Source organism: Natator depressus, chromosome 5, assembly GCF_965152275.1.
Source record: "Natator depressus isolate rNatDep1 chromosome 5, rNatDep2.hap1, whole genome shotgun sequence".
NCBI classification, from domain to species: Eukaryota; Metazoa; Chordata; order Testudines; family Cheloniidae; genus Natator; species Natator depressus.
Window position 1 is genome coordinate 46,364,584 of NC_134238.1, and position 27,642 is coordinate 46,392,225.

The window sequence follows — 27,642 nt, forward strand, 5'->3', positions numbered from 1 at the left end:
TAAAAATCATATTTAAAAAAATCTTTACCTACAGGACTGTCATCATCTTAGAGTATAAAAATTGACAAGTTAATGTTAATAGCTTTCAGAAATCTAGGGGTTTTTTTTTGTTTTTACTCCTTGCACTTCTCTCTACTTGGACAATGAAAATAGCATAGTTCATTTCTAGTCAATTTCATTTTCAGGTTCTAATGCACTCAGACAATGCTGCAAGGGTATTTTATTTCAGTTTGTATGTTACATTTCACATCAACACTTATTAGTCTCAGGTTTTGTAAAATACACACATACCTATATGCACATTTTTGGCCAAATGGGACCTTACAGTGTCCCATTATTTCACAAATGTGAATCAGACAAATGACATTTCAGTCACACACATTTAGCAAAACTATCTCAACACTGACATTACCATTTCATGCAAGATACATACATTATCCTGTTACACTGATTAAAAAGATCTTGAGTTTGACTGTGAGAAACTTAACAGTTTAGTGAAACATAACTCAAAAGTCAGAACAGTTTGTGCGAAATCACAGTACAATTATAAACCCTAGTTTGCAGTCTTAGAGAGTGCTATCCAACAAACTAAATCTGACTGGTAAAGGCAGTGACTGTCCTTGATCTCTGCCCAGGTCAAATCAGATTTTTATTTTGTTTTTGCTGCTTGTTTTAACCTGTCTTCTGTTCCTTCTCTCCACCTCCCACATCCTTATCAAAATTTCTGGTTGGATATCACCCACTAATGGCTGCTGCCCTATTATATGTCCTATACAGAACAGGTGCTTAAAAGGAGAATAGCTGGGAGCAAGTTATTAGTTAGAAAGTCCTGCTCCCCCTCTTGGAATTGGATAATGAATAATAATATAGAGATAAGCATTATCCATTCACTGTTTGTAAATCCAATATCCTCTACAGCAGTGGTCTCCAAACTGGGGTGCGCGCACCCCAGGGGGTTGCGCGAGATGATCCCAGGGGGTGCACGGCAGCAGGAGCACTGCCGGACAGCACTCCACCATTTTTTTTCTTCGGCGGCAGCTCTGCACGTCCACAGCTGGTGTTCCCCTCCAGCAGGTCTTTCATTCTTCTTCCGTCGGCAGTGCATCTGCGAATGGTCTTCCGGTCTTCACCGTAGGGGTGTGCGAGCCAAAAACTTTGGAGACCACTGCTCTACAGAATAGCCAATGTCGGATGATGTCTCTGAGGGTTGATTTTGCATTTAGAACTCTGAGTTAGCTATAAGAACTGTAAAATCACCAGTAGGCTGAGAACTCCCTGAAGTATACATTTAAGAGGGTCACATTGTCTATTCCAGAAAATGCATGTGATATTTTGCACTTATGAAAGATGACCCTTCTATCCTGGTTCAGAAACAAGTACATAAATAATCATGGATCATGTGAAATATTCAAGACTTGTCACCATGGAATAAACAGGTCTCAGTACATTTTTTTTATATAAACATGGCCTCCATTTCCAGGATTTGTATTTATTCATTCTCAGTGACGCAAACAAAACATTAACTTCTCAAGTCTGAGAGTCATACGTCTTTCATGTACACATCATATCCAGATTAACGCACCACTTAAACAGAAACATTTGGCCTGTGTCCTCCTGAGCAGTCTGCTCTTGTGGAGCTGTTCCTGTCTCTCAGCTTTATTGAAAAGGAACCAGCCTTTCTTATTCCGTCAGCAGGATAATGAGTTTTCTATCCTCCAGTTATCTGGGTCAAAAAGAATATTGGTCCTTCCTCAGGCTAGTCAAGTTGGGAACGAGGAAAGTAGCCTCCCTTAATCATTAATGGTGTCCTGTACCAATGGTCCAGCTTTTCTACAGCTACTTAGCTTTTTGCCAAATATAAAATAGGGACAGGATGTTTTTGGCCCAAGAGGGTCTCCTCCATGAGTGCCAAAAGGCCTGTACACATATGACAGGTCCATTGTTGCTCAGCCCTGAGATTGGTAACCCTCCTGGTGTGAAGGCAGAGTGCTAGCCTCCCTCAAAAAAGCAGCAGTTAGGTGCCTTCTCCAGATCTCTCTCAATGCTGGTAATCTTCCTAATTACCAGTGCGCCTCTCAACTTCCTTTTTGGGGGAAGATTGGGAATATGGCAAGGGAGTTAACTCTGGAATCTTTTAGTGTCATCAGATTTCCTTGATCCTTTTCTATTTAGAATTTGACCGAGGAATGGCATGGAGCCTGCACTACTCTCACTGGTTGATGATTTCCTAGTGATGGGCAAGGAGTCCACACCCAGTGATTTTATTACATCTGTTAGTATCTTTTTATACTGTAAAGATGGGGTTTTCTTAACTAGCATATACACAGTTCATAGCTGGGGTAGAGGGTATGGCTCAAGTATTTCTGGTTTCTAAGAAATCTCCGTGGATGATTTGGAACAATTACCTGAGTTGTCTCTTACATGTAGGGGATTATTGCATTACCCTTTAGATGGGCTTACTCTTGAAGCTTACTTGGAAATCACAAATGGAGGAAAACGTGATGGTTTTCCTGCTTAATAGCATTAGCTGTAGGAAACATATTAGACCTATTTTGACAACTGCTTTGTCACTATATCTATTTCAGGGAGCAGCTCAATTGGTTGAATTTTATTCTTGAAGCCCTAAATGATTTGAGTCCAGGCTGTCAGAGACCACAGCTTTCCATGCTTGTTGAGGTTAGTTGCTGTAGCATTTCAAGTGTAGGAAGGCCCATGGTGCACAATTCACCTCTTTTCCCAGATTTATTCTTGAGGATGGTAGGATGGATTGGGTGTATGGGTTTTTTGGAAATCTTTTTGTCCCTTTGCTTCTCAGGCAAATAGTGTGTGCTTTATTAAACATACATCTTTCTTTGTAGTGCATAAAAAGGCACAATAGGGCAGACCTAAGCAGAGCTTATTCTTCTTCTCCATCCTTCCTCTATCATTTTTTATTGCCGTGGATACCACCACCATGATCCCCATCACTCAGATGTCACAAACTTGGGATCTCATGATAGACTCATCTCTCTTCTCCTCATGAAGACACACAGTTTCCAAGTCTTGCAATTCCAAGAATATAAACCTTCCTCTTTGTCTCAATAGTTAAAACCATTGTCCATACCCTGGCCATTAACTCTGCTTTAGCCTGTCTCTTACCCACGTCGCTTCCCTGAACTGCATTCAAAATACAGCTGTGAAGATCATCTTTCTCAGCTGTCATTCACCCCATGTCACTCCCCTCTGAATCCCTCCCCTAGTTCCTATTTTGCCATCTCATAAGGTCCTACATAATTCCTCCCTAGTCAGCTTTCATTTATATTTCTGTCAATGATACCCAGTTTCAAAGCACCTTCCTGTCTTCCCCTCCTTTCTTTTTTTGCATCTCCTTCTGTATGGCCCCCTTTACACAGAACACACTTCCAACCCCAGACAACCAAGTCCACTTCCTCTCTTCTTTCAAGCACTCCTCAAAACTAATTTTCTTCTGCAATGTCCACAATAAGCAGTGAAAGCAACAAGGGAGATACAAAATTCTACCGAACAATTGATGTAGCAGAACCATCATATAACATAGATTCATAGATATTTAGGTCAGAAGGGACCATTATGATCATCTAGTCTGACCTCCTGCACAACGCAGGCCACAGAATTTCACCCACCACTCCTGCAAAGAACCTCACAGCTATATCTGTGCTACTGAAGTCCTCAAATCATAGTTTAAAGACTTCAAGGAGCAGAGAATCCTCCAGCAAGTGACCCGTGCCCCATGCTACAGAGGAAGGCGAAAAACCTCCAGGGCCTCTTCTAATCTGCCCTGGAGGAAAATTCCTTCCCGACCCCAAATATGGCTATCAGCTAAACCCTGACCATATGGGCAAGATTCATCAGATACTACAGAAAATTCTTTCCTGGGTAACTCAGATCCCACCCCATCTAATATCCCATCACAGGCCATTGGGCCCATTTACCATGAATATTTAATTACCAAAACCATGTTATCCCATCATACCATCTCCCCCATAAACTTATCGAGTTTAATCTTAAAGCCAGATAGATCTTTTGCCCCCACTGCTTCCCTTGGAAGGCTATTCCAAAACTTCACTCCTCTGATGGTTAGAAACCTTTGTCTAATTTCTAGTCTAAATTTCCTGGTGGCCAGTTTATATCCATTTATTCTTGTGTCCACATTGGTACTGAGCTTAAATAATTCCTCTCCCTCTCCGGTATTTATCCCTCTGATATATTTATAGAGAGCAATCATATCTCCCCTCAACCTTCTTTTAGTTAGGCTAAACAAGCCAAGCCAAGCCAATCAGATAACCACATCATTTTAACCTCCATCCTCCCTTTTCCCCATTCCACGTATATCCAAGAGTTCATTGCTTTTGTTTGTCACTTCATGTCAATAACAACATTGTAAATGGCTTAGGGAAGAGCATCTCTCTTTTATTTGCTTTATAAATCACTTAGTGCATTTGATACATTTCATAAAAAATTTTAGATGTCCAAAAAATAATGTGTAAAACATCCCTCTTTTGGACAACCCACGCTCCCTTTCTCAGGAACTTTAAAAGCACCACCGTAGATAAATGTATACCTTAAGACCTAACATGTCATGTGGAAGACAGAATTCTGGTAATCGCACATTTGAGCACACTGCAGCTGGTACCATAGCTTGTTCCATTTTTTGGTACTATGCACTTATGGATCTGAGATAAGAATCAAGCCTTTAAAGAACACATGTGCTGTTGCTATCTGACAAGCATATTAGGTTAGACACTGGTCTCAGAGACCCCCTAATGACAATTTTTTTCAGGAAAATAAATATTGCTTTAAAATACAAAGACTACAAGTGTTGCACCCTGAATAATGATTTGATTTCCTCAATGAAGTGTTACGCAGTCCAAGCACACACAGTTATCTGGTAGAGAACCCTTGAAAACAACTCAGTGGCAGTAGAAAACAAACTAATCCCATGCTAAAATTAACATGCTCACCTGCTGTCTTTGTTTTTAAAGTAATAACAATTTGCTTCACTTTTTTTTTTTTTTTTTTTTTTTTTGCACACTGGGAATGCACCACACTCCAAGGATTTTCCTGTTAAACACATGCATAACAGATACAAAATACATGCTTTGTGTCTTTCCTCTTCAGATTAGGGACTGTCTTTCTAAACATACTACAAATAATCTGCAAAAGTGCTTTCCCCAGACTCTTCTTTCCTCCAGAACATGGATTGAAATGTCTGCATTGGAAGGGCAATGAAAAGCAAGCAGTGATGAAAACAATTATTGCCCGGCCACACCAGAAGAAAGACAGGAAGGAGGAGGCAATGGATGTGGTTTAATTAGATTGCCACATTACTCACCTAAAATATCAGGGCATACCCAACAATAATTGTACAATGAATGTCATCATCCTGTCCTTAATCATTTCCATATAATCCCCAGCCTGGTCCCAGCCACTGGATGGCTGGGACCCCACTGCCCTTCCCTCATCTGAGATTAAGGGGGTTATAAAGGAGGGGCACTGGCTTCTCGCTGGTCTAGTTGTAGGAGCCTCAACTAACCTCTTACTCAGCTCCCTTCAGAGATGCTTTCCTTCAAATCCTTTCTAAACTGTTTTATCTGATAACTGTATCCCTTCCATAACAGTAACTGCCACATCTGCCACATGGAGACCCCAGCAATGATGCCGGGCTGCCTCCTCCCACCCCCATGGGGTTAATATCAGACATAATTATATCCATTCCCCCAGCAGACAGGCGTACCCTGTCCTCCCTGAATAACTGAGATGCCCAGTAAGAGGTCCCAGTGAAGAATTACCAACCCCCCTTGGGTACATACGAATATAGCCACCTAGCTATTCACAGACCCCCTGGACTTACTGACCCATCAAGTCTTCATCATCCCCCCCCACACACACACACACACTGTGCTGCAACATGTCAGGCCCAAATAATTGTCACCCCACAGAACAATTCCTGAATCTGCCCAAAAGCCCATGTAGCTCTGAGTAGCAATTTGACCCCCTTACATCTTCCCAAATCACTTTCACTGTCTATTGGCTGCCACATTGAGCTGTACCTCAGTTTCCCTAATCAGTACCTTCTAGATCTTGGCTGCAGCCACCCCCTCCCTGTGCCCATTTCTCCTAGTTTGATCCCTCAGTTCTGTTGAAATCTTGGCTGCAGCTATCCCAACCTGCACCTCCGTTTTCCCCCAGTTTTGATTTCCCCATCTCAGCTAGCTTCTTGGCCAAGTCCATCCCAAGCTGTGCCTCAATTTGCCCAATTTTGATCCCCAGTTTCAGCTGCACTATTGGTTGTAGCCATGCCTGACCCATGAGCCTGAGCCACGCCTCAAAGTTTTCCTCAGCTCATCCCCCAGTTTTTTCTGGAGTCTTGGCCACCACCATTCCAAACCATACCACAGTTTCCCATAATTTGGGTCCCCCTTTTCAGCGGGAGTCTTGACCTATGCCTCAGTTTTCCCAATTCTGGTCCCCAATTTTATTTGGAGTCCTGACTGCAGCCACCTTGAGCTTTGGTTCCCAAATATGTCCCTAAATTCCCCCCCTGAGTTGGATCAGAGGTGTTTGATTGATAATATTGGGTCTACTGGGGAATCCCATGCTCAGCTGGATGCTGCCTGCATCCCAGTCCTGCACCCCTGCATAGTCTGGAGAGTGCCCAGAGTGTTACTTGCCCACCCCTTAATGGCCAGACTCTAAGTCTTGGGGAATCCCAGGAAAGACATTCCAAACTCTGGGAATGTCCCTGTACTTCCCCTATTCTCATTCCCATACCCAGCCAGTCATACTGTCTCCCCACTCCCCCGTAAGAGGGGCCACACAGCTCTGTGAACAGCCAGCCATGCTGCTCCACTCACCCGAGGGCTTCCATACTAGCTGCCACACCCAGGCAGCCATCTTGTCCCCCAAATAGGCCCTCCTCTATGGTATGGGGAGCCCCAGCCAGCCCTCTGACCCCAAGGAGACACCCAATCACTTCTCTGCAGTAAGAGGAGCCTGGTCAGTTCCCCTACCCCTACCACGAGCCACTCCCCTTCTTCCTCTGGCTCAGGCTCCCCTTTGCCCCCATGCCTGCTGCTTTTGTTGCCAGCCCAATCCAGGTAAAAGAGGGCCTGGTTTGCCAAATTCTCAAACTGCACAGGATATAAATACCCCCAGCCCAGCTGCTTCCATTTTTCTTCTTCCCTGTGAACCTTCCCCACACTTCCCCTCTACTACCTGTTATAGTAGGAAGGTGCCCTTCAAGGAGGCAAAAAACCCAACCCCACTCAACCCTCTTTCCTCCAGCAACCTGGACAAGGACTCACCACATGGAGGCTGTGGAGAGCACATTTTGTGAAATAATTCAGTTGATGATCGGCATCTAAAGGGACATTTAGTCTAGACCAGTGGTTCTCAATCTTTTTTTATTTGCAAACCCATAAAAAATTTCAATTGGAGGTGCGGACCCCTTTGGAAATATTAGACATGGTCTGCAGAGCCCCAGGCATCCGCAGACCACAAATTGAGAACCAGTGGTCTAGAGAGTGTCTACATCATGTGCACACATTTGGGACATCCGAGGCTAGATGTTCAAAAGTGCTCAGCACTCAGCGGCTCCCATTGTGACACTTATGGCTAGATTTTCCAAAGATTTCAGCACCCAGAATCTGACCACTTATTTTGGTGCCTAAGTGAGCTTTGAGCTCTTTTGAAAATCTGGCCCTAAATACACATTGCATTAAGTGGTATAACAGTAAAGTAGACTAGCATGCAGTAAAATAATACAGTTAATCAGTGGTGCTATGTCCTCCTGTTAAACCAGCGTTTGCTTTAGTATATTTAGCGTATGGCAGCTCCCCTAAACGTGTGCCGATTTCATCAATTTCCCTTTTTTAATTGCTTTAGACTGAGTGACGAAAGTAATTCAAAAAATTAGAAGCAGCCTCTTAGTAAAAAGTGACCCCTTTCTTTAAAATAAGATTATTTGTACTTTGGAAAATAAGTTCCTAGACACAAAATCCTAAAATGGTTCCAAGTAAGAGAAAGTTAGCTGTTATGTAGAAACACACAATACTTTACTTATTGTTGTATTTATTCACACAAGGGACTTCTTGCAAGCTACCATTATGGAAATATAAATATAAATACCAAAGAATTTAAGTGCCATGTCTAGCATAATGAATAGAAATACCCAGATCTATCTTTGTTTTAACCCTGATTAAAAGTGTACATAGAATGCAAAGATTATAATCTTTCACTACTTTATTTGATTCTTGCCTGTACTTGGTCTGCCTGATCAGAGAGACCGTGGAGAGAAGTATAACCCACACAGCAGTTTCCCTGAGACAAACATAGCTTCTAATTAAATTGTTCATAACATGATCTAATTAAAACAAAAGGTTTTACACCTTTAAGGAAAGAACAAATATAAGCACAACTGTAATTACTCTAGAAATAGTAGAACAAGAACTTCACATTCAAACCCATGCTACTCCCCATTTCCCTGTGTATTCAGAATACTAGCTCTTCAGGTCTACTCATCATATTGCACTGCTCACCTTCGCATATGAGCTGCATTCAAAGAACCTTAAACAGAGGGAGAAGGATGTCCGAATTCTAACTCCAGTGTCTGACCCTCTTGCCACAACCTGACCCTCCTGCAGACACAAACCATCTGTGAACTAGTTTCCTCCTTCCTCAAAACACTTTTTCATGCAAACACTGCAAAAGGCTTTTTTCATTTGGCAAAGTGAGGGGAAGTCAGTTGCTGACAGGTAATTTGGGATATGGATGGAAGGACTAAAACTTCCCGTCCTCATTCTTCTTCCCTTCAAGATGATATATGGTACTCCCAACAATCCTTGAAGTCAGTGAGACTCCTCTCACTAGTCAAATAAGGCACATGCCTAAGGGTTGGAGTAGGTCCTTAGAGAGGGGCAACAGCTTCCCTCTAATCAAAATCTGGCCATGTCCCCATCTGTATTCATTTTGTTTCATACACTTATACGCTAAATGATTGCGCCTATCTAACTTACAATATATGCAAATCCCAAAGCAGTACTGAACATCAGTCTTTTCCTCTATTACCATTCTCTAATCTAATCTACTTCTTCTGCATTCCCTTTTATGACATCTGCAGAGGAAGACAATTAATTATAGCCTTAGGTCAGCAATTTGGAACTGTCTAGTGCTAATATTTAATTACACAGTCACTTTGAGGGGTTTTTTTATCCTGCTAAATATGTTACGTATTTACAAACATCCAGGTTTTTCCTGCTTTCACATGCACTTGACAATTGTGAAAATAATTCTAACAAGTAATGTCTATTAGCCACAAATCTTAACGAAATTAGGATTATAAAAAATGCACAGCAATTTTTTCAATCCAAATACAAATGTGTGTACAAATGTTTTATGTTTGTACAGTATCTGGCACATTGGGGGGCCCTGTCCTCTAGTACAGTGGTTCTCAACCTGGGGTACACGTACCGCTGTGGGTACACATAGGGCTTCCAGGGGGTACATCAACTCATCTAGATATTTGCTTAGTTTTACAACAGGCTACATGAAAAGCACTAGCGAAGTCAGTACAAACTAAAATTTCAGACAGACAATGACTTGTTTATACTACTCTGTATACTATACACTGAAATGTAAGTACAATATTTATATTCCAATCAATTTATTTTATAATTATATGGTAAAAATCAGAAAGTAAGGAATTTTTCAGTAACAGTGTGCTGTAACACTTTTGTCTTTTTATGTCTGATTTTGTAAGCAAGTACTTTTTAAGTGAAACTTAAGCTTTTAAGTAGTTTTAAGAGGTGAAACTTGATGGTTGGTGTCTCTTGGCTCCATGTATCAATAAAGTTTCTCAGGCATTTGCCCTGTAAAACTGCAACGACAATCTGTTTACTGTTCAGAGTCGTAGCTGATGGAGGTCTTTGATAATTCACTGGTAATGATTTCTCAGCACGAAAGGAGTTCTACAATAACACTGAAGAAATTCCAAACAAACCCAAAACTACAGTACAATACACAGAGTACTGCAAACATTCTTGAATTAACTCATATGTAATTTTTGAAATCTTGATAAATTTATATTGGGTCCTGGTCCATGACTGGGGCTTGTAGGTGCTACAATAATAAATAATATTTTCAAAGCATGAAAAAAATTGCTTATTTTCATACTAATTTTAACATAAAAAGGAAACTCAATGATATGCTCTATGCAGGCAAGTCAAACAGGATTTAAACAGACAATAATAATCTTTCTACAGAATTTTTGAACAAATCTACAGAAGTCTGTAGTGAGGAAAAGAAATTTCTACTTAATTCTCTTATTATTTGTGCGCTTTAGTGTAATACGCCTTGAAGTGTACCAAGCGAAACCACTCAAAGATACTTTTATTGTGCAGGAAAAATGTCCACATGGGGAGGTAGTGTGGTGCAGCTAGGGCACTCTAAATTTATACCCTGGCTTGCTGTTCAATAACTTCCCCGTGTGGACAAGCCCTAAAAAGCACCACAAACCTCACCACCTTTGGCTCCAAGTGCAGGACGCACTCTGACTTTGCTAATATGCACACATAACATGGTATACACTGTGAAAAGATCGGGCCAGATGGCTACAGGAAAGTGATTTTTTTTTCCAGGGGAGAGCGCGAATGCAGTCCCCCACTACCACAAATTAGGCAGTTGAGTTTCCCGCATTTGGGGAAATCGCAGGGGCCACCCTGGGAAAACCACCTTCGTGATCATGGTATCTCCCCTGCAAGGAGAGTGATAGAAGGCAGATATATTAGCCACAGATTAAGCAGGTCCCTTTTCCCTGGGTAAGGTAACAGGGGCAGTTCCAGAACAATCAGGAACTTGCTGGAACCAATTAAGGCAGGCAGGCTAATTAGGACACCTGGAGCCAATTAAGAAGCTGCTAGAATAAATTAAGACAGGCAGACTAATCAGGGCACCTGGTTTAAAAAGGACCTCATTTCAGTCAGGGAGGGGCATGCAAGGAGCTGAGAGTGAGAGGGCGTACTGCTGGAGGACTGAGGAGTACAAATGCTGTCTGGCATCAGGAGGAAGGTCCTGTGGTGAGGATAAAGAAGATGTCGGGAGGAGGCCATGGGGAAGTAGCCCAGGGAGTTGTAGCTGGCACACAGCTGTTACAAGAAACACTGTAGACAGCTGTGATCCACAGGGCCCTGGGCTGGAACCCTGAGTAGAGGGCAGGCCTGGGTTCCCCCCATCCCCCCAATTCCCTATTGGATACAGGACGAGTTGTCCTGGACTGTGGGTCCCACCAGAGAGGAAGGTCCCTGGCCTGTCCCCTGACTCCTGGGGACTGGGAACCGTAGCCAATGGGAGCTTCGGGGGAGGTACCTGGAGGAGCGGCCAGGCAATACACAGACCCCTGTGCCCCCTCCCCCCCGCCCCAGGACCTGGCCACTTCCCGGAGTGGCGCGGGGGCAAGGCAGGCAGGCAGGAAGGGAGCCTACCCTGCCCCCGGTGCGCACCAGGCTGGAGCCGCTCTAGGTAAATGCTGGGGGGGTGGGCGCAGGGATGCAGCCCGTGGGCCACATGTTTGAGACCCCTGATCTTGAGGGTCATTTTTCCCCAGTAACATTCAAAGAGCTCTTTATGGATCTCACAGTCTTTGAAGTATAGTTTGTCATGCTTCATATTGTTTACCATATTATTACTTGGAAAATTAATACAAAATTATGTTAAATAGTGAACTAGATTTCAAGGAGTGGGCCATAAAATAAGTGTGAACAACAAATATATGAACATTCAAAATGTTTTCGTAAGGTATAAAGAAGAAAAATATGGGCGTAAGCCTAACCAAGAAAGTCTCGGTTACCCTGGACTAGGAGACATTACATAGCCAAATCACTGCTATTTTAAAATATTATTCTCACAGAACATTGCCGTAAGTATTTTCATATCTTTTTGTTATTGTGTTTCATTTATTTTGGGAATGTTTTTGAGTTTTATGCTGTCAGTGTTAGAATGCTACCAAAAGAAAAGGTTTAAGGAAGTACAAATGTCTCACTAACAGCACTAAACAGCAACATTAATGGGCTCTGTAACAAGTCTTTCAAGGTGCTATAATGCTCTCCATCTGATTCAAATCTTCTGAAGTCCATTTCCCTAGTACCTTTATATTGAACACACTTAGTGAGCCAGGGAGAGTCTAGGCTCTGAAGCCTGAGGCCGCCACCATAAATAAACCTATGTGCCTCACAGCTCTGTCTAATTCACAAAGGGAATGATTTAACTGTAAAGGGCTCTACAGTTCAAATCTTACTTCCACCTCAAGAGAATGCCATTTTCAGGACATACAGTGTACTTCTAAAGGTATAAAAAGAGTTAAATGAAAAACAAGCAAGCAGTGAAGAAAATGAACAGAGCGGTAAATGGAGAAGTCACTTATTATCAGCACAAAGGATGCAAGGCCTGAGGAGCAGAGGACTGACATATCACTAAAACATGAGAATGCAGACAAAGGGCCAAACTCATCCCTAGAGTAATTCCTTGGAGCTCAGTGAATCAATTATAGTCAGCTCAATGGAGCTGCACCAGGGATACATCTGGCCCTTGAGGAATATATTTAACCTAATGCCTCTTTACCAAATACTGTAACTGATTCATTGCAGCACTGGATTTAAACCATTAAAGAGAAGATGGCTTTCAGAAAACATTTTTCAAAACAGACTTCTTTCCCATGCTAAATAAAAAAGTGAATACCAGACACTTAACTAGAAAGACTTCTAGTTTAGCGACAGAAAGAAGAGCAAAACAAACCTACACCACCTCTTTCAACTGCTTTCAGGCATGTCTACAAAACAGCTGTAGACAGTCAGGACCAAAATAGGGGCTTCACATATACGGAAAGCAGGTGAAAACCACATCAGATTCACAGGCAAAATCACTGTGTTCTAAGAAAATACTGATGAACTATAATAGGTGATAGAGGAGCTCAACCATGAAAAAGTCAGGAAAATAAGATTAAAAATTAACCTGAGCAAAACAAAGATCACGCTCAGTTGATCAGTGTAGATGGGAAACTGAGAGAGCAAGTAGCTTGACAGATCTATCTTGCAAAGCTGTTTAGGTCTTTTAGAAATTGGGTGAAAGGAACCATGATCAGAAACAGACCGGCCTGGATCAAGTTCAGGTAAACAGAAGTCTATAACTATAGTATCCCAATCTTCTGCTAATGGCTTAACACAGACACTTTACTGATACATGTAATCCATTTACAGAATTGCTATTGTGACGCAGCCACGCACTGTACATCAAAAGAAAAGCCAACTAAACACAAACACCACGCTAAGATGGCCCCCAGTACAAATAAAAAATATTACAGGATCAGGCAGAAATAAAAGAGACCAATACCCACACCATCCCCAAGAGGATCAAGTCCTAACCTGTTATAGGAATCAGAAGAAACAAATTGGGGGGAGGAGCAAGGGGGCAGAAGCAAAATCAAGAGAAGGGAGAATAGTCACAAGCCAACTGAAATGAAGTAAATGGGACTCACCGTGTGCTCTAAGGGCAGCCAGCAAAGGACTCACAAAGGAGTTCCACAACAATGGAACCCTACCATAGGCTGGTCTTGATTGAGCCTAGGGACTGAGAAAAGAATTGGCTCAGCTGACTACAGCTGCAAGACAAGGATGTATGGTAGGGCTAGAGCCATCCTTCATGCCCCAAAACAGGAACATAGTTATGGTCATAACGAATCAATACCAGATGTTTTAGAGGAAGGTGTAAAACACAGCCTATAATTATGCAATAACATGTATATGGAAGGAATTTCTTCCTCACCTCTGCTAGTTAGTGGTTGGCTTTAAATTCAGAAGCACGAAGGCTAATAGCCTTTATACGTTTTTATCTTTGCTAATACAGCAACTAAGCTAATACAGCTAAGACTTCAAGATGGAGGTTAATTTCCAGCTCAAGGAGATATACTTGCATTAGTTCTGTTCAAGCTAGCAGACTAAAAATAGAAGTGTAGCTGCCATGCCATGAGCCTTAGGAGGGGAACAAGCACAATCCCGTCTGAAACCTGAGGCACATACTTGGGACAGCTTGCCCCTCCTGCTGCGCACACCATGACAGGTAGACTTCTGTTTTCTGTGCCCTACCTTGATCAGAGACAGCATGGTTGTGTCTTCTCGAGCTGGAAATTACACCTACAGCTTGAAGTGTAGCTGTACCCTCAGAGAAGATTGAATATAATGAACATGGGACATCAACAGGCACTACAGATATCTCTAGCTCTGCATGATTGTTAACATCTTAGGAAGCTGCTTATTTGTTAGGCGAGTTAGTAGCAACTTCTATTACATGTGTTTTTATGAAGAACTGCATTGCAATATAGGCCTCCTATTACTGATCCACAATGTTACTGCATTTAAGATACAGGGTAGATGCTCTCAGTTGAGTTCTGCCTGAGACACATTCATTCTTACAACCTCTTAGAGCTGGGATACAAGAAGTTGGTAGTTGACAGTATCACATATTGCCAAGAGGTCCAGAAGGCTGAGTACAATGTACATCGCCTGTCTTTAGACAGGAGGAGGTCATTCATGAGAGTAGCTTGTGCAGTCTTAGTCCTGGCCTAAAATTCATTGGCATTGAACCAGGTTGTTGTAGGCAGAGAAAGTGGTGTTGAAGGCTATTTTTAGCTAGTGTCTCAATTAGCTTGTGTTACAAGTCTCAGAATGATGCTAAGTTTCTGTCACAATTATAAAACTGCAAGAGTGTGGAAAGGAGGTAATAGGACACAACTGTCTGCAGAAGCCATAGATATTGCCTAAGTGCAAGGAACAGAGTTCCAGGTGGTAGCCCTGATTGCTGTAATTGCTTCCATCACTCCTTGTTGTCCAAATTTTGAGAATGGAGCACTGTATTTCCAGTCTTGGGTCTGGTTTGTTGTTTCTGGAAATTAGCAAGGTCATTTCAGATGCAGGTCGTCTAGTCTGACAAAAAAGGATGGTAATTCCCCACAATGAGAGACATTCAGTTCTGGATATTACTGCAGAGAAGTTTGGATTTACAAAGTGAGTACCGCCCAGAAGACGTCTGAAAGGCAGGACTTTGCTGCCTCTATGAGTGATCAGAATTAGGTTCTTTTAGCTTCCATCACAGCAGTTGCATAAGTTCAAATGAATTCTTAGGGTATGAGTTTGCCTGAACCAGTCTGCATTTTTCTCCAGTTCTGATCAAGTTTTCTTCCTTCCTTCCTGCTTCTTATGTTGCAGGTTATCTGAGAACCAAAGGAATATGTGTGGATGGCAAGGTGAGAGGGGGTGCTTTAGTACTACAGCACCTTTAGTGATAGTCAGGGAATGGTTATAGAGTTTTACCAATTCTTCTACCCCTCAGTCTCTTGGTTGAGTAGAATTTTCTATACATACTTTACCCCATCAAGCAGGAAGAGTTGGAGCTTAATTCGTTGACTAGGTGTGGCTCAATGTCTCTGTGCACAAAGCAGGCCAGCAGTTACTCCAAATCAGATTGCCAGTCATCTGTTGAAGGTCACCAAAGCTCCTGTTAACAGAGTTGTCAAATGACAGGTACATGATGAGTGGCAGTGTTTCCTAAGGAGCAATTCAACCGATAGTAAGATGGAGCCATTCACTAGTCTGGAACTGGATAAAGTGCTGAATGATTTAAAAACATGTACAGTTCCTGGATATGATGAAATTGCACCTGAATTCATGAAACATCTGGGTCCTCATGCTCAGGAATGGCTCATTTGGTTTTTCAACAGAATTATGTGGGAATCTAGACTGTCTAGAATCTGGCACCAAGCGAAGGTCATTGCCTTGATGAAACCTGTGAAAGATTTACACTTGTCTTTGAGCTACAGACAAATTTCACTTCTAAACGTCTGCTTTAATGTGCTTAAGTATCTGATTTCACAAAGAATTTCACCACCTGTGGAAGGCATGCTGTCATCAGAGCAAGCTCGTTTTCTCCATGGTCATAGTACATGTGATCAAGTGCTGGAACTTACAACTTTCATCGAAATTGGATTCCAACATAAGCTGAAGACTGGTTCAGTTTTCCTTGGCCTGACAGCAGCATACAATACAGTTTGGCACATGGGCCTCTTGGTGAAATCGTCTAGAACTATGCCAAGTTGGTTAGTATGTCCAATGGCTCCGTTTCTGAGAAATCGCCATTTCCACTTGCATATTGGTGATAGAAAAAATACATGGAGGCACCAGAAGAACGGCCTCCCACAAGGATCAGTATTATTTGCAACATTATTCAACTTACATTCAAATGATCTACCATATACTGGGTCTCGCAAGTTTGTTTATGCAGATGACATATGCCTCAGCACTCAGTCACACTCAAGTGTGTTCTGAATGCAGATATGGCGTCTATGACCGATTATTGTCATCAGTGGTGTGTGATACCAAGTAGAAGTAAGACTGTGTCAAGTGTCTTCTGCTTACATTATGCGCAAGCGGGCAGAGAGCTGAATATAGTTCTCAATGGTCAGCAAATAAAGTATGATTCACACCTGATCTATCTAGGCATCAAGTTGTATAGAACTCTCACATATTGTGACCATCTTACAAAGACAGCAACTAAGGTCAAAACGCACAGCAACCTGCTCAGAAAACTGGCTGGAATGACATGGGGTGCCAATGCCCAAATGTTATGCACTTCAGCCTTGGCACTCTGTTATTCAGCAGTGGAGTTCTGCACTCCAAAATGGGCTTGCTCATCTCACACAAAGATGATCGACATACAATTTAATTGCACCATGCATATTATTTCCTGCACACTTACATCGATTCCTGTACCCTGGTTACTGGTTTTCTGCAATATTGCTCCCCCCCAAGTGTTTCCAGAGAGAAAAGCATAGCAAAGCTTGTGACAAAAATTGTGTGACATGCCACATCTACCATTAATTAAAGACTTATTTAATCTACCATGATTGTCTGTCCTCATAGCGCCAGTTATGGATAAATTTACCAGGTGAGGGATTGACGGTAGAGGACACGTCACAAGCTTCATGATCCACAGAGAAAGTGACAAATAATTATTTTGTCTCGGACCCCACGCAGTGTCAACCCGGGTATAATTTACCACAAAAGCAATGGAGCTGGTTTTGTACCAGACATGGAATTTGTGCTCCAGCGGAATTTTGGTGGTGTTTTAGAGACAGCCCACTATGTCAATGTGGGCAGCCACAAACCATGACACACGCTGTTGAGGACTCCAAAATTACTCAACTTCCTGGAGGTCTTTGTTCCTTGAACACCATTGATAAGAATGCTGCGGATTGGTTTGACCAGATTGCATACAATAATAAATAATAAAAGTGGTTCTAGAGATTACTTCTGAGAAATCAAAGATGGAAAGGTTGGTAATATGCCATATCAGAGGAGACATCAAATGTTGAAGACCCCCAAAACAATTAATTCTGTAAACTTCATTATCGTGTCAGACAGCATCTTGATCAGATCATCTGGGAAGCCTTTAATGTTCAGAAATTTACAGATTAGCAAAATGCTGGTGTTTGATTTGTCTCTGGTCTCACAGATTAAGTGGTACACTCTCAGAGCTTTGTGGCAAGTGAGCCTTTCCTGGATTTGAACTCTGAAGGGAAAAGAATGGCTACACCACCTCCATGTTTCTTCTGACTGGATCTGGGTCTGCATCGGCAGTGTATAGAGTAGTCTTAGTAAACCAGGTGATCTAGCACTGGGTCTGTGGATATGCCCAAGCTATCTTTATATTATTTGTTGATTATGAAAACAAAATATTTTTCAATGCCTTCAAATTCTGCATGCAGTTAGCTCTTCCCACACACCGGAAGATATCTACATTATAATACACGCAAACAACAGGTGTGCTAATCCCAGGTGCCTTTCTTTTAATTAATTAATTGAGGGTCTATGTGTTTACAGAATGTGATTTATGGGTACTCTGAACCTAGGATTATTTAAAATAAAAGACATTTTAACAACAAAAGAATAACCGATTTACTCCTTTTTCCAGTCAGATCAAAAACAGACAAACTCTTAACTGCAGAACGGGAAGTAGGGTAACAGAAGAAGGATGTCACAAGTAATAGATTGCTCACTAGGAAGGGGACTTGCCTCCTCACAGCTGTATTCTCTGATAAGGCAGCAAAATAAGGAATACAATAAACCAATGACTTTGCAGTATATGAGCATCATCATTTGTGCTTTACGAATGTTATTTTAATAAGTACATCTGAGATCAGAGAAGCCTTACAGAAAACCCATGCCAGACCCAGATGTTTAGCACCATTAATTATTCATTTGGTTTATCCTTATTGGGTAGCTTCAATCCTGCTACAAGCATGCACAAACTGGATACTGCTTGTGATTATTGCAACAAATGGTACCACACAGCAATATTATACCACTATTGCTTGACTAAGCCAAATTAACAATCTCTCACAGTCTGTCTGAGACCAGTGCAACAGTTCCCTAATACCTACAAATAATCCCTATCGTTATTCAAAGTAGCATAAATACAGTGCTGTAAGAATCAGTTATAGCCAATTATCTTGCCTCCCAGGTAAACAACATTTTAAAAAAGATACTGTTACCAATTTGTAGCACATACAGCACTAGGTTTATCAAAACCCCAGTTAATCCCAGATAATGATGTGAAGCCATTGATAGATTCCCTAGTTACTATCACTGAACATATAATTTTTATGCTATCTCCTCCTTTGATCCAACACTTCCCTCTGGCACTAGAGAAAATCCTAACTGACAAGCCTGAGATAAAACACACCTAGTTAAGCCTTCGTAATACTCCTAATTCCTGGTTTCTCTTCTCTTTGCTACTGAGGAAGGGCCTCAGAATTTTTTTACTCTGATATTTTGATGCTACTTACAGTGCACTAGTCACCTGGCTCTGAATTGACCCTGTCATGCTAGCAAATTGGTGTGACTTCGCAATTTGAGATGCACTTCTCTGACAGTACTTAGAATCAGAATGATTATGAACGGTGTATTTGATTGACCAGCACAAAGCACTTTCTGTGCAATGTTGCAAGATTAATTCAATCTCACAGCAGAAAAAAAAAATCCCCCAAAGCTTTTAATTGACCACACAATCATTTATATGCATAGTCTTGTTTCATATCAAAACTCATCATTTTGGTCACTTGTTTATTTTCTGAACACTAAATTATTTTTTTCCTTGCTTGATGCTATTTCTGACTTCAGCCACAGCTGAGTAACACTGTAAAATATGGTCCTGTTAAATTAGTGCTGCATTAAACACGAAAATCCCATAAAAGTACATACATCTACATCGATACCAAACGAACCCAACACAATTAGTGACATTAAGGAAATTAAATTAATACATTATATCTCCGGTGCTGGTGTTTGCACACTAATAAACAGCTAACAGCTGATTTTTACTTCATTTAATTGGTTCCAAAGGCTGCTTATTGCAATTATGTTCCAGTGGTGTACACACTGCTTTCCTTGTATATGAGGAATTAGCATTTTCAGTCATCATCTCTTTACACAAAGATTTTTTGCTTCCTTTGTGTAATGGTTTGGAACCAGATTGTGGTTGCTGCCACCTTTGCAGCTCTTTTCAGTAACAGACAATAGGGCCCTAACTTAATAACTGAATTGGTGGGAAAGGGAGAGAAATCAGTGAGAGAGAAAAAAAGGACCTGAATTGAAGCCTTTGACTCCCACTGATTTTTTTCAATATAGCCTTGGATCAGGACCTAACTGATCTAGGGTGTGTCCCTAAAGTGAATCAATGTTCAGATGTATGGATGTGTGTGAAACAGAGAAATGGACTCACAAAAAAATATCAGTATTAGTGTGGATGGCATTGACTGAAAATGCTCTCAACTGCAGAACAACGATCAGCCTTTTATCTTTCTTTTCAGATTTTACTGTTTAATCTTGTAAATTCTCTTCCCTTGTCATTTCTGTTCCTAAAGTTCCCACACCTGGAATATTTTATTTCCTTTATCAAATACTCATACATTAGCATCTCTGAATTATACTATATATTTGATTCATAGTTACAGCAACTAACTGCTTAACAGGAAGAGAAGATATGTATCGAACATGTCAATAGGATTTAGATCAAATCTGATTGACTTTTATGGATTCTCTCCATGCTCTTTATTAAATAGGGGCCAGAGTGAAATTCCAGTTTGTGGTTCAGGATCCCTTGGTGCCAACTAGCAGAGGGTACAGGGGCTGCATAGTTTTACAGGGATCCCCGGGGTTAGATATCTGCATAATAGTTCACGGAAGGGTGGCATGTAAGGTCTCTGCTTAGAGCCAGAAGCCCGCTGATGATGATAATTGTGAAATGTATGGATGGATAATATTCAAGGAGCTATTTAACTATACTGAAAATGATGCTCTCCAGGTCTTGGAGTTAAGACAGGTCACCAGGAGGTGACATAACTTGGAAATGTTCTAACAGGTAACTGACACTTATCTTCCTGTCTGGCCACTTGTGTATTGTATGCCTCATACTATATGCTTATTTGTATACTGACCCATCCTGTGAATTGAGTGATTGTGAAACCTACAAGAGAGGAAATCTACAGGATGAAAGAGACAGCAGGGGGTGTCCTCTTTATGAACAAAGACAAAGGACTGGTCTGGTATATACTGGAGTACAGAGACAAACTGGATCTTTCACCTAGGAGGCAAACTGACAGCATGAAAGAAGGGTCACAGCCAGCCTGGGTGCAAAGTACAGCAAGGACTTTAGGTGAGCAATACTCTCAAGGGCGGGGAAATTTTTTGGCCTGAGGGCCACATTGGGTTTCCAAAATTGTATGGAGGGCCAGTTAGGGGAGCCTGTGTCTCCCCAAACAGAGAGGCGTGGCCCGGCCCCCGCCTCCTATCCACCCCCCCACTTCTTGCCCCCAATAGCTCCCCCGGGCCTCCTGCCCCATCCAACCCCTGCTGTCCCCATAGTGAATCTATGAATATTTCAAGTGTCCAATGGAACAGGGACTGGACATTCCAGGGAGCTGCTCAGAGGGCTGGAGTGTGCCTATCACTAACCTGCAGAATGACAGGAGGGCCTGCGAGGCCTAGAGGGCAGTGCTTGTGTTGGCAGTGGCAGATGGGGTTGGGAGCTGACCCTCACCAGACACAGAAAAGGCTTCCTAACGCTAAGAGCAGGTGATAGCGAGGTGCCTCACAACCTTGTGCAGCCTCTGGAAGCATCACACACTTAACTCATCAAAAAGGGAAATGTAACATCTTGGTACAACAAAGTACCATTTGGGGGAAATACAAACTACATAAAGATACTGAAAAGAGGATCTGGGAAGAAACTTATTGTAGACAGGAAGTTCAGCTATTTACAATGTAAACAAAAAAAGCCAGATTCTCAGATTTTGTAAGTCAGTGTATAATTTACACTAGCTGGGAATCTGACCCAAAGTCTCCACAAGCAGAGGTGAAGGTATGTAACAGATTTCTGCAACTGGGGCCTAGTGGTGTGAGAACAGGTTGAATGTTGACTACGCTGAAGTCAATGGCAAGACTATGACACTCTCCAATGGGCCAGGATTGCATGCCAGGGGCCTGGTCCTAGTCCTAACTCTTGTACTGAGTTTCGGTGTGACCTCGGGTTATTCACATAACTGCTCTATGACTCAGTTACCTAATCTGTCAAGTAGGTTAATGAAACTTATCTACTTTTGTAAAGCATTTTGTCATCTATGGATTAAAAATTCCACATAAAATAAACATTATTATTCTGTACTTATTAGTAAAAGGCATCCAAATACATGAGGCAAACTGGTAACATTTGGGATGGGTAGGAGGAACTGGCTAAAATATACACAGTTAAGAAAAAGTAACTGGCGTTTTCTTGAGCTACCATAATTATACAATTTATAGTAATTCAGTGATGATGCACTTAAACAAGACACTGATCAAACTTCAATCTGTCTTGGCAGAAAGAGGATATCAACATAAAAGTCTACGATCAGTCTCGTCTTCCTTTGGATCTTCAGATGGTTTGATAGAAAGTGATGCATGTTTTCTTCGTAATCTGTATACTTACTTATGTTTTCAGCTATAGTTTTTATTGGACAGAATTAAACATTACTTGTGATGATAATAAACACATTCCTTTATTTTTATGCACTTTGTGAATATTTGCCTCTTGTAAATAGCAGGTGATATGAATTTAAAGATATTCCTCATTTAACAGCTAGCTATTTATCTATTCATGGAGACTGTAAACATCACTGGGTCTTTGAATCTAAACACTCTGCTCTTACATTGATGAAGAGGGGAGGGACCTGGAGATTCAGACCATGAGGGCCAAACATCCTAAATGCTCTCTCAGCATAATGCATGGATTAGAGAAAGGGTAGACACTGGCTTAACACGCAGTATGAAGCTAACATTAAATGGATCTTTGTCTTTATACATTCTAAATACTTCTCTTGTGTCAGTTCTCATTAGCGTGATTATTAATATGGCAACAATCCCTTCAAAGGTGAAATCAGGTTACTGACAACACTCAGCAGAAGATTTTCAAATCTTAATAATGGGGTCATTAAAATATACTTATAACATTGAATCCACTTCTTTAGCCAAATCACATAATTTTTTGGTATTCCCACACTGGTGTCCTAAATATCACAGCAAGGATGTAAAGACAAGCAGAGGTTCCAGGCAGCTGTTAAAGTATAAGTAGGATAGGAAACTACATTTTTCAAGGAGCACTCTTCTAATTGCACCATAACTATCTGCTGAGCCTCTAGCAGCAGCCAGTGAAGGCTGCTTAGAGGCTAGTCAGAGATGAGCATAGAGCAGTAATAAGGCTATATGGCTGCCACTCGAGAAAGCCAAAGAGGAAATGTTAGTCATCTCTGGCCCAGATACTCATCTGGTCTTTGGCCCAGATGCTATATACTCCATATTCCAAATGGGGGAGAGCATGTTTGTGACTCTGCTGAAGCACTCCTGGGAGCTCACTCTCAGCTAGCATCGAAGGGTATGTCTACACTGCAATTAAAAACCCACAGCTGGCCTTTGTCAGCTGACTCGGGCTAAGGGGCTGTTTAACTGTGGGGTAGATGTTCAGACTCAGGCTGCAATCTGAGCTCTAGGACCCTGCAACCTTGCAGGGTGCTAAAGCCTGAGCCTGAACGTCTACGCTGAAATTCAACAGCCTCTGAGCCCAACCCCCCTGAGCCAGAGTCAGCTGGCATGGGCCAGTCGTGGGTTCTTAATTGCAGTGTAGACATAAGGGATCTGAAGTGCTGCTGCACTTATATAATTGGCAAAAATGGAGTGCTTCTCAAATGTTTCACTCAAACATCACACAATGTTCAGAGCAGCAATGCAATCAGTCCAAGCCTCAACAAGCATAACTTAGCCCCTCTGTAGTAACTAATTCATTCATATGTGGCAGACAACAGACATAACTGCTATTAGAAAGGCACACACACACGAGTTTAGATTAGAACTAGGGCTGTCAAACGATTAAAAACATTAATCACGATTAATCGCACTGTTAAACAATAATAGAATACCATTTATTTAAATATTTTTGGATGTTTTCAAATATTGATTTCAATTACAACACAGAACACAAGGTGTACAGTGCTCACCTTGTTTATTTTTGATTACAAATAGTTGTGCTATAAAAAACAAAGGAAATAATATTTTTCAATTCACATTTTACAAGTACTGTAATACAATCTCTTTATCATGAAACTTGAACTTATAAATGTAGAATTATGTAGAAAAAAACTGCATTCAAAAATAAAACAAATTAAAACTAGAGAGCCTACAAGTCCACTCAGTCCTACTTCTTGTTCAGCCAATTGCTCAAACAACTTTGTTTACATTTGCAGAAGATAATGCTGCCTGCTTCTTGTTTACAGTGTCACATGAAAGTGAGAAAAGGTGTTCTCATGGCACTATTGTAGCTGGCGTTGCAAGATATTTACGTGCCAGATGTGTTAAAGATTCATATGTCCCTTCATGCTTCAACCACCATTCTAGAGGACATGCGTCCAGGCTGATGACAGTTCTGTTCGATAACGATTCAAAGCAGTGCAGACTGACATGTTCATTTTCATCATTTGAGTCAGATGGAGAAGGTTAATTTTATTTGTTGGTGGTTTGGATTCTGTAATTTCTGCATTGGAGTGTTGTTCTTTTAGAACTTCTGAAAGCATGCTCCTCTCATCTCCCTCTCAGATTTTGGAAGGCACTTCAGATTCATAAACCTTGGGTCGAGTGCTGTAGCTATCTTTAGAAATCTCATATTGGTACCTTCTTTGCATTTTGTCAAATCTGCAGAGAAAATGTTCTTAAAATGATCATGTGCTGGGTCATCATCCGATACTGCTACAGCATGAAATATATGGCAGAATGCAGGTAAAACAGAGCAGGAGACATACTATTCTCCCCCAAGGAGTTCAGGACAAAATAATTCAACTTTTTTTAAACGAGCGGCATCAGTATGGAAGTATGTCCTCTGGAATGGTGGCCAAAGCATGAAAGGGCATATGAATGTTTAGCATACCTTGCACATAAATACCTTGCAATGCTGGCTACAAAAGTGCCATGCAAACGCCAGTTCTCATTTTCAGGTGACATTGTAAACAAGAAGCCGGCAGCATTATCTGCTGTAAATGTAAACAAACTTGTTTGTCTTAGTGATTGGCTGAACAAGAAGTAGGACTGAGTGGATTTGTAGGCTCTAAAGTTTTACATTGTTTTGATTTTGAGTGCAGTTAGGTAACAAAAAAAAAGAATCTACATTTGTAAGTTGCACTTTCATGATAAAGAGATTGTATTATGGTATTGTATGAAGTGAATTGAAACATACGGTTTCTTTTATCATTTTTACAGTGCAAATATTTATAATAAAAATAGTAATATAAAGTGAGCAATGTACACTTTGTATTGTGGATTGTAATTGAAATCAATATATTTGAAAATGTAGAAAAACATTCAAAAATATTTAATGAATTTAAGTTGGTATTCTATTATTCTATTAACAGTGCAATTAGAACTGTGATTAATCACGATTAATTTTTTTAATCACAATTAATATTTGAGTTAATCACGTGAGTTCACTGGGATTAATTGACAGCCCTAATTAGAACTATGGTCTTTCATCTCCAAAAACAGAGGACTCTACCACTTGAACTGAAAGAAGAATTCCCTTTGTTGACAGTAGTAGCAAGTGCCTTGTCCTTTCTATGTCCATCCCCACTCCCACACGCACAGAGCCAATGGAATACACTGGCCCAATATAAATCTCAAGAAAGATGTACCAAAAATAATAATTACTCTTTAACGGTGCCAGTAAACCTACAGCTGCAGGCAAGGCCAAATTACAAAACTCCGGGCTAAATAAGCTTTTTAATTATTTATTCACAATGGTGCCAACAGGCAGTGTTATCATTTCTAAATGAAGGATTATTCAGATGACTGTATCCACCAGTTCCTGATCTCCATTTAAGAGCCTGGCCTGTGGCAACTTCAGAACTGACCTGGAAAATTGCTCTGGATTCTAGCAGACTGGAAAAATCCTTGTGCTTTTTAAAAATGAGAAACTCTGGCAAGCTCCATACAAGATCAATACACAGCCCAGCAGAATGTGGCACGTCATCACACAGCTATGTTCATCCATATTCCTGCAAGTTCACAAGAGGCCATCAGCTAACCTATTTACCATTATGTCACAAATCGTTGCTGGCTAGCTTCAAAGGCAGCAAGAAAGTTGCTAACTGGCCACACATCTGTGCATTTGAATGCTGCTTTCAGCGTGAATGTTGACACAACCAGAGGAGAAAGGAAGAGTATAATGGTGAAGAAAGAGTTGCATTTAAAAACAACACATTACACATTCATAGGTTTCCTACAGTGGTGTTCACTACTGTTATTTGCACCATACTTGCTATATATTCCCTTCCACACACATACATACACACTTCCTGCCCCAAAGAGAGGAAACAGAACGTCCCCCCACTGCATAGGTTTCCTCTTCATTTCCCAGGAAAGCCTCCAGGTAGGGCCAATTAAGGTATAGTAATGTAAACCCCTTTTCTTTTTTTCTGGCATTCAGTCAAAAACCTTATTGCTGCTGTTTCTACTTGCTCCAAGCAGACGTGGAGGCATTCCCAGGTAAGGTGGCAGGGTAGAGGCTGGAGGGACTTCAGTCAAGTATTTGCTATTTCAGCACACTAGAGGGAGCGCAGGAAGTTGTTAACCATGATCAGTAGCTGTTTTGAAGCTAATGTGGAAGGCTTCATTAAGGGCAGACATTCTTGCATGTACACACATACCACTTAGGTTAGAAGCTGGAAGCCCCTGATCAATCCGTAGAGAATTCTATCAGGGGTATGAAGTTGGCAGCCATTCTGAGCTCCAGTCAGATCTAACCCAGTCATGTAGGGAGAAGACAGAGCTGCCTAGAATAACCCAAACTGAATCTGTGGGTTGGATCTCAATACAGTTTCCTGTAATTTTACAGAAGTTAGTGGGATTGAGACTGGGAAAACACCATAAAGAAGGAATCTCAGACTGGAGGCCAAATGTCTTTGGGAGTTGTATCATATCATTGAACCAAAGACATTGTGTGAACCTAACAGCTACAGTAATTATCAGTTTTTCTTATTGGATCCACATTGTGGATGCTGAAACAATCGGTTATGTCGTACAACTAAAAGCTTAATCTAGTTTTCAATATAATACCCAGTACGAGCCTACGTGAAAGTAGATCTCTGATTGTCACAAGTCCAAATCCTTGTACTTATTTAAAAAAATAAAAATTTATATCAAATATAAACACATAAAACAAAAATGCATGCACAAGATGGAAATACCATATAAACAACAAAATTCAATGTTCATTATTTGTAAAACCTGGGGAAAACAAAGAAACAAATAAAAAATGTGACCCCATAGAGGTCATGCAGGGCATCAATTGTTAAAGTGACCAAACAGATAAATAAGTGAGAACATACTCTATGAGTATCAGGGACTAATTTATACTGAACTGCAAAGTATGTAGTAGTTTCATGGATGACCAGACATCCTCATTTTTTTCAAGTGTTTCTATTGGACAGAGTCATTTTTTCCATTAATGCAGTAGTAGAGAGCTCACTAAACCAGTCTATGTATGAGGGAGGAATTGCAGATTTCCATTTTCTCAAAACAACACTTTTGACTACTAAAATGGTTACTGCAGTCCATTTCTTTGGCGGCCTCAAGCACGGTGCCATATTGCAGCCAGGCAGATGGAAAGGGCAGGGGGTGCCCCAGAAGTAAGAACAGGTGCTGCATCCCAGACACTAGACTGGGGAATCGGAGAAGGAGAGGGAGGACCATGGATGTCCTCAGGGAAATTGTCAACCATCATTCCCTGATGGACGTCTAGCTTGACCACCACCCGGACAACTCTATCGCCTTCGCTTTTGTCCAGGTGGAGGACACTTGGTTTTGGCATTCCTGGTTGGACCACATTTACGTGTCTTGATTTCACGTCTTGGTGGCTCACTCCTCCAGCTTTAGGCTGGCCGCATTCTTGGATCACCTCCTGGTGGTTGTGATGGCCTCACTGACACTCGAGAGGCCAGGGCCGGTCTAC

General features: G+C 41.3%; 1 protein-coding gene and 1 pseudogene across 2 annotated transcripts in view; both read right to left on the reverse strand.

Annotated features, from left to right (window-relative positions):
• Positions 1–27,642, reverse strand: part of SV2C (synaptic vesicle glycoprotein 2C) — a 201,253-nt gene that overhangs the window by 108,214 nt on the left and 65,397 nt on the right. The window lies entirely within an intron of this gene.
• Positions 10,650–10,783, reverse strand: LOC141988314 (U1 spliceosomal RNA; annotated as a pseudogene).